The sequence below is a fragment of the Canis lupus genome, chromosome 22 (assembly GCF_003254725.2).
Source record: "Canis lupus dingo isolate Sandy chromosome 22, ASM325472v2, whole genome shotgun sequence".
Taxonomy (NCBI): Eukaryota; Metazoa; Chordata; class Mammalia; order Carnivora; family Canidae; genus Canis; species Canis lupus.
The window spans coordinates 12,374,844-12,387,317 of record NC_064264.1 but is presented as its reverse complement, the minus strand read 5'-3'; the positions used below and the strand labels follow the sequence as shown (position 1 = coordinate 12,387,317).

The 12,474-nt window shown below is 34.8% G+C and overlaps 1 pseudogene; it reads left to right on the top strand.

The window, feature by feature from the left end:
* The first annotated feature begins 501 nt into the window (after positions 1-501).
* Positions 502-11,912, top strand: LOC112678713 (ATP-dependent RNA helicase DDX3X-like; annotated as a pseudogene).
* The last annotated feature ends 562 nt before the right edge of the window (positions 11,913-12,474 follow it).

Sequence of the window (12,474 nt, the reverse complement as noted above, 5' to 3'; positions counted from 1 at the left end):
ACACCTAGAGATCTGTATCTATCTATGTTCTGGGAAATTATCCTTCCAAAATAAAAGAGAAATAAAGATTCTGAGGAAAAAAAAATAAGGGAAATCATTTCTAGCAGACTTGCTTGAAAATAAATGTAAAAACGAAATTCTTCAGGCAGTGAAAAAAAAGAAGATATAGGTCAGAAACTTGGAACTATATAAAGAAGAGGGTTGCAAAAAGGCACCAATGAAAGCGAAATAAAATATTTTATGTTTTATATTCTTTGTTGATGTAAAAGGCAACTGCTTGTTGAAAGCACTACAGTAACAATATATCAGGTGTGTATAACCTATGAATAATTGATATAAATGATAGCAATGTCGTAAAGTATGTGAAGGAGGAATTCAGGATAAATTCTTAAAGGTAACTGAGGAGTTTGGCTCCTAGTTAAAAACCTATGTGTGATTTTTTGGGGGGCCTGAGTATAGGCAATTACAGAGGCTTTACTTGTCCTATCTTACAGAGGAAAAATGCCCTCCCCACACAGACTTGGTGTTGCAGCAAATGCACTGCAGTTTCTGAAGGGAGGAGTCAAGGTATGAGGCCCTCTGGACAGTCATGCTCTTCACACATGTGCATTTCCATCACCATCACCTTCCTTCCTAGGTGTCTGTATTTGAGGCCTTGGGCAGAGAGGTCTTCTTCAGGCGTCTTTGCTGAGGTCTCATATGGGGGAGAGGGAGGAACTGGAAACCATAAAGACACCTTTCCCCAACTGACTCAGTACTTGGTACCTTCCCACTTCTATCCTTTCCCTGAGAGTCCATGAAAGTGCCAGAGACTTTGAGCCAACAGTGAGCCAACCCCCACATCTGCACCACCCCTTGACTGATGTGCTGTTCCATGGGGGAAAATGAACCAGGGGTGGGGCATGGGCTTCCTTGCTTTTAGCCTTTTGCTTATTTCCCATTGCAGTAAATGATTAAAGACTTAACTCTTCCACTTTTTGGCTTGTTGCCTTAATTTGGCTAACTGACATTTGGCAGCTCAGTCTCTCTTTCCCAGCTCAGCTGAGCGCCTGGCAGTAACTGCACCACACAGGAAGCGTTACAAGTGAAACTTCATTGTGTACCTACATTATTTAAGTATACGTGTTGTAAATTCTGGAGCTACTAAAATAGTTTTAAAAGACAATAATACACTAAGAAAAAAACACAAAATTCAATCAAATGAAAGTTGGAGAATTTGAAATTTCTTTGTTGTAAATTGATAGAGTAAGCAGGTAGAAAATCATGGCACAGTTGACCTGAACAGGTCTATCACCTAACTTGGCTGTCTTAACATTTGTAGAAAAGTCCATCCAACCATAACAGAAAACACATTCTTCTCAACCACACATGAGTTACAGAGGTAGTCCATAAAACAGAACGGTCAAAATGATAAGAAAGCTTGAGTGCTCCCACCTTTGGCTCTCAGGGAAGTTCAGGGCACACGCACCCAGCCTTCACGTAGGAAACCTTCACCACAATCTCACACTTTAACCCCAGCCAATATCCCTTTCCTACTTTTTCAAGTTATTTTTGCACCTGCTTGGGAATCAACCCAGTTTCATATCTTTGGTGCACATGTGACGTCATCAGGTTCTACATTCAAACCACCAGTATATGTGTTTATGTGATTTACGCACATTTGGGGTAAGTGTAGAATGTAACGTAATGACCCATTCACTACAGGTACTAAAAAAGGTTATCGTAAGGAATTTGACATTTAGTTTGTCTTAAAATACAAGTGAGTATTTTTTGATGTTATTAGGCCTTTTCTAAATGGAAAGAATTGTGATTTCTCCTCAGATGCATTTAATTTATCCAAGCTTATAGATAATTTAAGAATATAGACAATTCTTTCCAATTTATTGAATCTTTTCAGATACTATTGACTTGCTCATCCCATCTTAAGTCCATGTATTTTTGACACCCCACGGTTTCCCATATATATGAGAAAATCTGTCTGTAGTTCTGAGAATAAAAATCTTTCTCGTCCAACACAAATTCCTTTGAAAACCTAATAAGAAAGCAATTGGAAAAAGAGACAGGGGTTCTTCTTTACTTTTCTTTCATCCTCCCTGTTTGATATCTTTCCCTCATGACTTGGATTTATTTTGGTCTTGGTTTGTGATCACATGCTAATTTGCACAGCTCAATTCACCTAGATGGAGCATATAGCCACCTATGGGGGTAACAGCACATTTCTATAGACACTTTTTCAAGGTCTAATGGTTTATACATCCCCAGGACCAACTTTCTTAAGCAGCAGGCAGTTAAATATCTTCACTTATTGTTAAGTTATAAATGTGTTTCATGAACTCTGTGTCTTAACATCACGTGGCTCCTATTTAATAGCTATATGTCTTAATTCTATAATATTAGTAGAGAACAAAAACTCACACACACACACACACACAATGCTTTTTGGAGGAGAATATACTTATGCAAAAGTTTGTAGAATGTATGGCATTTATATATTAGGTACATCCTAGGCTCTGTGTGTACTCCACAGTTCATTTATCTTGCCACAGGGTTAGCTACTTTGGGTACTAGTCTTTGATTAATACCTTTAGGAGAGATAAAAGTTTCCTTTCACGTGAACTGAATGTTTTTATGAGCATATCTGACACCCCATCCATTTCCTCTTCTTCACGTTTGAGGATAAATATAAGACAAAAAGCCTTTTGCTGGTGATTTTTAAAATTTAATTTAGAAGGCAGGGATGTTTTAGGGGGATATAGATAATATTATCTGAAGCAAATTTTGCAATTAAGAAAGTGAAGAGATCTGCCAGTAGAAGCAGGCCTATACCCTTTGAATGAAAGTGAAATACTTTATGATGGGGAAAGCTTCACAGTCTTAATCTCCAATTTCACTTGCTTTGATGGAGGTACTTTAGCACCTCCATTCCTACCAACCCTTGCCCCATATTGTAACATCTTCATCTAGATCAAAAGCAGAAACAGAAGTATTGACATTATCCAGGGCGATCTGATTGGTGTTGTGAAATCACACTTGGAAATGTATTCATTTATTATTTCTAGTTGAAAACGATATTATTTTAGTTTCAGGTGTACAAATTAGTTATTTGACATTTATATACATTATAAAACACTCACCATGATAAAGTCTAGTTACTATTTGCCACCATACATAGTTATTACAATATCATTGACTATATTCCCTGTGATGTGCTTTAGATCCTTAGGACTTATTTATAACTCTAAATGTCTTTTATATTTTATTTTTATTGAGAGCTGCTACCTTAACAGAAAACTAGTAGAAATGCAATGAAAAAGAAAAAAAAAGGAAAATGTTATCTTCTTCATGGAGGTAGCTGAATTCATGTGCTGTCTTCCATTTTTTAATCATGTTTCAGATAATTACACTTTTTCCCCCTCTGGGACCTTAGAAAATTGTATTGTGATTTGCGTGCTGAATGCATTAACTAGCAGGAGGTAGAACACAATGATATGAATCCTTGATGCTATGCTTACTCTTTATGTACTACCTCGAAGGCTTCATTTTTCACTCAATAAGATCATCATATTCATGGGAATAGCCAGAGTAGGTTTTTATATAAAGTGAAACTTCCCAAGAAATATTAGCTATTTTAATTCTTGGTCAGTTATTTAATGATTAAAGAAACTTGATCAACTGTGAAATTATTTGTTCAAAATTTCACATTGGAGCAATGGAAAAGCCTGGACTAGATATTAGTTCTACTGATATGCACTATTCATGTCTCTTATCTTGTACCTGCTACTTTGATCACTTTGTATTTATCTGCCACTGATAATCTGCATTATATAGTATAGTTATTTTATATATTGCAATAAATGATGATTTTATTCCCCAGTAGACTGTACTACTACTAAGAGAAAAAAGAAAGAAAGAGAGAGAGGGCAAATATGGCATTTGTTTTAAAATCTCCAGTGCTTAATGCATGATCACAATTCTTTAACATCACTCAATATTTGGTGATCTGGATGAAAGTGTTGTATTAATGACATTTTTGTAATGCAGGTATTGAAATGAAAGAAATTAAATAAATTAATTAAATGCCAGATGTAATCAGAGTATATTAATCTAGAGCCTCACAAAATATTGTAATTTAAATCATGCCATTTCTGTTCCTCCTACTACTTAACATTTTATTATTTTTACTACAATAGTACCGCTATTAAAAAACAATAACGAATTCTCCAAGCCTCCATTCTAAAGGTCATCTTGTAGGCAAGATCTCATCATAATTTATTTTTGATATTTGTATCAGAAGCAAAAAAAAAAACCTCTCATTCTTTATTAAATTATGTCCTATGAATATCGGGGTATATTGCCTTAGTGGTCACAGTGTTTACACTACAGATATATAGGAACAACAATGAATGATACCTTTGGCAAAACACTGTTCAAAAATAAAATGCTTAGGTAAGGCTTTTCCTATATCTCATTCCTCAAAATCATATCTAGTTAAAATCTAAACTTAGAGATAAAAAAGTCTACTTCAGTAGAGACGCCATTGTTTATCTTTGAGGTTGGAGCTAAGACAACTGGTTATATTTTGGGGTGAACATATGAATTTAAGTAACTTCACTGGATTCAGCGCAATATGGTGGTAGGGACAGAGTTTAGTAAGGGGAGTAGGAAGAAGGATTTTGGACATATAGCCACTGCTGAAATCTTGATCTGCCACTTTATATATATTTTTCACTTCAGTATTTATGGCAGTCTCTACAGATGTTTTTAAGTGAAGATAATTATAAATGTATAAACATAGCTACAATTTTGGAAAAGTGAAATTTAAATGCATATCTTGATATTTTACTAAAGTAAATTTATTTACAACTGATTTTCAATTGCTTCAGTAGTATGGCATAATAAATTTACTTTTGTCTTTCAACTAGCATTAGATTCATTCTTACATTTGTGAACATGATATTATTATCTATATTAATCAGTAGTAAGATATAGAAAAAATGCATATGCCTCACAACGCAGAGTACTAACCACTATTAACCACTATACGATCACGGCGAGCTACTGGGTATCCAATGCATATGCTTCATGATGATGATGATGATGATGATGATGATGATGATGATGATAAGGACTTTTTAAAAACAGTTTTAGGTTTATAGAAAAATTGAGAGGAACATGCAGAGGTTTCCCATAAATCTCCTTCTCTCAGATATGGAGAGCCTTCCCCTCCATTATCAACTTCTCTCATCAAGAGTAGCACGTTTATTACAAGGGATAAACTGATAGTAACACATTGTAATCACAGAAGTCCATAGTTTATATTAGGGGTCACTCTTGATGCTGTGCATCTGATGGGTTTGGATCAATGTATAAAAATATGTATCCATCATTAAAATATCATGCAGAATATTTTTAGTCTTCTAAAATTCCTCTGTGCTTGGCCTGTTCATCCCTCCTTCCTCTCAATCCCAGTTCCTGGCAAGCGCTGACTTTTTATTGTCTCCATAGTTTTGCTTTTATAGAATGTCATATCATATGTAGCCTTTTAGATTAACTTCTTTCCCTTGGTAATATGCATGTAAGTTTCCTCCATGACTTCTCATGGCTTGATAGCTCATTTCTTTTTAGCACTGAATAATAGAATAATATTCCATTGTCTGTGTACCACAATTTATTTATCTACTCACCTACTCAAGGACATCTTGGCTGTTTCTAAGTCTTGGCAATTATGAATAAAGCTGCTGTAAACATCCTTATTTTATGTGGCACTAAGTTCTCACAACTTTTGGGTAAATTCCAAAGAGTACAATTGCTGAATTATACAGTAAGAACATATTTACTTGTAAAAAACTGCTAAACTATCTTCCAAAATGGCTGTATTAGTTTGCAATCCCCAGCAATGAATGAATGAGAGTTCCTATTGCTCTACATCCTTGGCAGTATTTCGTGTTGTCAGTGTTCTGGATTTTGGTTATTTATTATTATAAATGCTTAATTTTCATATTTTGAATTTTTTTCTTCTGATATTTACTGTGGGAACCTGATTAAGCTTCTGCAAGTAAATCTCATATTGTGAGAGTCCCTCTACAACAACTCAGAGCTCTCCACACTGAGCCTCCATCAGTTTTGGTGATTACAGCCTAGGGTTTCTACCCAGGCACTGGTTTCTACAGCAGTTTCTCTTCATGAGTCCCTGCTTTGCTAAGTTGTTATTCTCTATTTCTCTGTTGGTTGGGTTCTCTTAGGGACAGTGGTTTTCCTTGTGTCTTTACCTTTCTTAGGGATTCTAGAAAACTGAGTGATTTTTCTGTGTTCCATTTTTCACTCCTTATTACTAGGGTGGAGTGGTAGCTTCTAAGCTCCGTACATGATACTCTAGGAACCCCAGAATTATTTATTTAATAAATGTTTATTGAAATTTTACTATGTGCCAGGAATCTACTATAAGGGTGTTCAACACAATTAGGCAGACGAAATGTCTGTCTTAAAATGTAGAATTTACCAATAGGTATTTAAAAAGGCATTTAATATTAAGAGCTTTAATTTTGACACTGAAAGGGGAAGCACAAGTCATTGAAAAGAGGCAAAATTTAATTTTGTCATTGATGAATACCTGATATATGGCTGAAATTTTGGCATTTAAATAATCTAATTGATCTCATAACAACCTTGCCAGAAAACAACAACAACAACAATTATCGTGGAATACAAAAGATGCTGAGAAATAAATCAAAGAAGTAACTTTCCTATAAGCAGCCTAAAGGGCTAGTGAGATTTCAAATCCCAGAGCCTCCAGTTTTTTTTGGGTAGAGGCAAATGGGTAGAGGCAGATGATGTTATCATCTGAATGTTTTTATCCCCCTAAAATTCATGTGTTGGAATCCTAACCCCCAGAGGTGATGATATTGGTAGGTGGGACCTTTCATAAGTGTTCAAGTTATGGAGCTAGAACCTGATGAAAGAGACTAGTGACTGATAAAGGGAGTTTCAAAGAGATCCCTTGCCCCTTCTGCCATGTGAGGGCACAGCAATAAGTCTCATTTGACCATGCTGGCACTCTAATATCAGACTTCTGGATTGCAGCCCAAAGGGACTAAAATAATGGATGACTTGTAGAAACTTCAGTAAATTGCTTTAATAGTAGATAGAAATGAATAGGAAAGGTAAAACCTTGTATTATTTTATTGTTTTGCACAACCAAATTTAATGAGACTAACTGAATACAATAGCTCAGAAATGGAGCTGATTGATGGATAAGAGTTTTTCTTCAGCAGAGACTAAGCTATTGTATATTAATAATAAAAGACTGGGTATGAAACTCCTCAGAATTACTTTGTTGTGGAGTTTTCCTTCAACAGAGATGAATCTATTGTATATTAATAATAAAAATATAAATAACTGCATAGCCATTATCTAGGAAATCAGATAGTTTCCTTTTATTTTTTTAGTGTTATAGAAATGATTAAAAGGATTAAGAAGTAAATTAATAAATATATGTATGTATTTATATATGAAACATATATATATATATGTTTCATTTCTGAGACTGTGAAGGAAATAGTATTAAAAGTTTGACAATATGCATATCCCTAGAAACCTTCCTCACTGACCACCTCCCACTCAGTGGTAATAAGGGACAGGTTGCCTAATTATCCATTGAATTAGAAATGCAAGTATTTGAAGAATATATAGGCTTTTGTCATGTTTTTTCTTTTTTCTTTTTCAGCTAGTATGCTTGTTTGGGGAATATTTATAATTTGAGGAATAAGAGCCTGAGGACCTAGTTTTTCATCTTTCTAAGTTTCAAGAAACAAACTATTCAGTTCAGGGAACCAAGGGGCCACTAATCTCTCTAATTAAATCCCACGCTACACAGTTTTGGGAATGTTTGCTATCCATTTAAATAACTCTAAGGAAAAATGTTTTGATATTTCACTTGAGAATGGAGGGTTCAGAATGTAAACTTAAGCTAAAGTGTATATTAAAGGTTATATCATTTGAACTTCTAAAGTTATATAAATATAGTTTTTTAATCTGCCAATCTCAGTAGTTCCATTCTGAAATGTAGGGAACGTTGTTCTAATGTAAATATTCTGATTATTTATTTTTAATCATGCTATATTGAAGCATATATAAAAATAGAAAAAAAATGGACCTTCTAGTATATACCACCATGTTCACTTTGGATTCTTTTTTTTTTTTTTTAAGATTTTATTTGTTTATTTATTTTGTGTATGTGAGAGAGAGAGCATTGGAGGAGTGACAGAGGCAGAGGGAGAGAGAGAATTTCAAGCAAACCCATACTGCATAGGGAGCCCCAAATGGGGCTCCATCTCACAACCCTGATATCATGACCTAAGCCAAAATTAAGAGGACACTTAACTAACTGAGCCACCCAGGCGTCTCTGGCTTATTACTTTGAAGCAAGGAAAAAACAAAAGAAAGAGAAAAAAAGCAGATGAGAAGGAGACAAGGAGGAAGGGAATAAAGCAACTTCATTAGCTAAAGATTGATCTTCCCCCATTCTCCTTCCTCTATATGCTGAAAAAGCACACATCCTTTCCATACTTAAAGATTCTTTACCAAGAATGCTTAAATACTCACCAAATGCAAATTTCTAAGCATATGGCTTGTATTCTCCTTAAATCTTTTGTTTGTGATTATTCCTGGGAAATTTCTGAATATCTGAGAAAAAAAAGAGACTCATTTTCTGTTATTAAGTGGGTTTGGTAGAAGTAGAAAATTTCACATAAAGTGGAGTTTGGAACAACTGATACTCAGAACAAAAAGAAATACGATAGTTACTTTCCCAGTTAATCTAGAATTGTGAAGGAAAGAAGGCTGAATTAAAGGAATTATAGTGTCTATGTGAAACATTTCTTTATGATGCATTTGTGTTAGTTTAAAGGAGAGGTTGTATCTTGTACAGAAAAATGCATTGACCTAGGAATCAACTATCTTGACATTCTCTCAAATCTGTCACAGATAGCGAGCTTAACATAGGCATTGATTTCCTCATCAATAATGGACTAGATGTATATTTTTGTAGGTCTTTTACAGCTTGAAAATCTTATCATTCTGAAGGCTTAGATTTTATTATCCCTTATCAATTAAAGAAACAAAAGTGCAAAAAACTGATTTAATTCTTCTTTACCTAATTCAGGAAACATCATTAATAAAATAATTTCTTTCATATTGGGCATTGGATTAGTTGCATTGTATCTTGGGACCTGAAGAATTCTATATATAGAACAGGATTATGGAAACCTATTAACCTGTGGCATTTACACATGTTGCATTTTACATGCAATATTTAAAAGGAGGAGGGTGAAGAATTTGCACAGCACTTGTCAACATTTAACCTTGAGTATGTCAAGAGATGTGAGCCATTATGTATATTTGAACAATATATTCACAAATCCATATAGTTATAGTGGCTCTAACTGCATATAATATTTGATAGAAACCCATTTATGGTCAAAATTAGAATTCAGAGAAATCTCTAAAATTATAGTCTTATTTTTACACTATTACATTGTGCTACTTGCAAGTCATTAAGTGAATTCATAGTTTTTTGCTTAGTACCCACAAACTTAATTAGGTTAATTCCTTATTACAGAGAAAAGTATAGACAATAAATCACACTGTAACTGAGTATAGAATAAACAAAAAATTGTAAAATCCCAGTATTTTTGACTGAAATACATGCAATATTGTTTAATCTAAAATAGTAACACAATTAGAGATTTATCAAACAAATCTGAAGAGATGATTTTTAAATTAAATAATTTAAAATTCAGTTAAAAACTATATGAAACATTAAAACATACCTATTTCAAATGATTTACTCAGCCATGTTTTATAATCATTGGACAATAATGTCATAAAACTTTTTTTGAATCATAAGTTGTTCAAAGATACTTCTTTCAAACAATGGTTATGTATCTGGAGACCTTATTTGTCGGAACAACATTCTACACATTTTAGAGAGCTGTGGAGGAAGATTCTGAGTTCTCTGTATTCTTCAGAGATAGATCCTGTGGTGGTGGAAAATGAGCTCAAACTGAACCAGCAATTTGGTAATGCACATCTGAATTCTTCTGGTAATCAGCATGGAGGAAGTACAGCCTATAAAGGGTGCTATATTCCTCCTCCCTTAAGAAACAGAGAAGTTACTAAAAGAGTCTTTGATAAAGACAGTTCATAATGAGTTCCAATGAAGGATGCATACAACAGTTTTGAGGTTCATAGCGACTCAAGAGGACAGTCTAGTTTCTCACTGATGGTGGAAGTGGATAAAAGTGGAGGTTTGATGATCATGGACAAAAAGATTGATAGTATTGGCAGCCATGATTACAGAAGTGGCTCTGACAAATGAACATAGTGGAACCAGTTGCTGGTGTGACAGATCAGATGAAGATGATTTGTCAAAACCACTCCCACCAAGTAAGTGCTTGGAACAGAAACTCTTTTGGAGATAAGAATAGATTTAATTTTTAGAAATATGACATTCCAATTGAGGCAACTGGCAACAACTCTCTCCCACATATTGAAAGTTTCAATTATGATGAGATGGGAGAATTCATCTTGGGAAACATTGAGCTTATTTGTTATACTCACCTGACTCCAATGCAGAAGGAAAAGACACTTGGTGGCTTGTACCCAAACAGAGTCTGTAAAAACTAAAGTATTTCTCTTGCCCATCTTGAGGCAGATTTATTCTGATGGTAGAGGAGAAACGTGGAGAGCTATAAAAGAAAATGGAATATTTGGAAGCTGCAAATATCCAGTTTCCTTGGTATTAGCACCAACAAGACAACTGGCAGTGCTGATCTATGAGAAAGCCAGAAAATTTTCATACCATTCTAGGGTTCTCTTTGGATTATTTATGGTGGTGCTGATATTGGTCAGCAGACTTAAAACAGGGATGCCATGTGTTAGTAGCCACTTTTGAGGCCTAGTAGATATGATGGAAAGAGGAAATATTGGATTAGACTTTTGCAAATACTTGGTGTTGAATAAAGCTGATAGAATGTTGGATATGGAGTTTGAAGTTCAGATATGTAGAATACTTGAACAAAACAGCAAGTCTCCAAAGGGAGTTCACCACATCATGATGTTTAGTGCTGTTTTCCCTAGAGAAATAAAGATGATTGCTCCTAATTTCTTGGATGAATATATCTTCTTGGTTGTGGGAAGATTGGTTCTGCCTCTGAGAATATCACACAGAAGTCAGACAAATGATAATTTCTGCATGACTTTCAACAGGCAAGGATTCATTGACCTTAGTGTATGCAGAGAACAAAAAGAATGAAGATTCTCTGGACGATACCAGGAAAGATATTCTTGTACCAGTATCCATGGCAAGCAATCTTAGACAGAGAAGAGCCTTCATCTGTTCCTGTCAGGAAAACCCTATTCTAGTGGTTATAGCAATAGCATCTAGAGGACTGGACATTTCAAATATAAAACAACTTGTCGATTTTGACTTGTAGTGATATTGAAGACTGTACATCACATTGGCTGTACAGAATGTGTAGGAAAACTTGGCCCTACTAACTTGTTCTCTAACAAGAGGAACATAAATATTACCAAGGATTTGTTGTATCTTCTTATAGAGACTTCTTATATAGTTGGAGACTTCTTATAGAGACTATAGAGACTTCTTATAGAGACTAAGTAATGCCATCTTGGTAAGAAAAATGGCCCCACTACAAGGGTAGCAATTGTGTACATCCTAGGAGTAATAGATTCAGTGGAGAATTTGGTGCCGGAGACTACCAACATAGTAGTGATGCCAACAAGTCCACCTTCTGTAGCAGCTATGTGTGTGAGAAGTTGGTGGAGTTGGATATGGAAGTTTTCAGAACAGTGATGGATTTGAAGGAAATTATAACTCCCAAGAGGTTGAGTGAACCTGCAGGGAGACTGAACCTGCTTTACAGAAGATCACTCTGCCTAACAAGCTAATATGGAAACCACATGTAAATTAGCCAGACAAAATCTTACATAGCCTTAGAAACTCACAATAAATTACCCACTGTGATATTCCACTGATTTTTTTTTCTTAAGAAGCCAAAGTTTACAAAAAGAGATAGTGATCAGAAAGGAAAGGATTGATCAGAAGCCTTCTTCATGGACAGTTTGAAGACTTCCATTGCTACAGTTCAGATTAACTGCCCTCTTGCCTACCCTATCCTGAACTGCATTTATAATTTTGTAACAGGCTCATCTGTTAATATACTGTGTCTTTAACTTGAGACAACTTTTTATTTTGAAGTCCCATTGGCTCGGCACTGTTCAAGATATTTTATTACTTGTTTTGACAAAACAAATTGAATGAACGTGGGCTATTTTTTTTTAACTCTGTACCTTTTAAACTTAACTACACATTTATAGACAAAACTTGATTCCCTATTTAAGTATTTCAGGGGTAGACTGACTTCATTATAGTAAACTTCTTTCTAAAGGTTACTT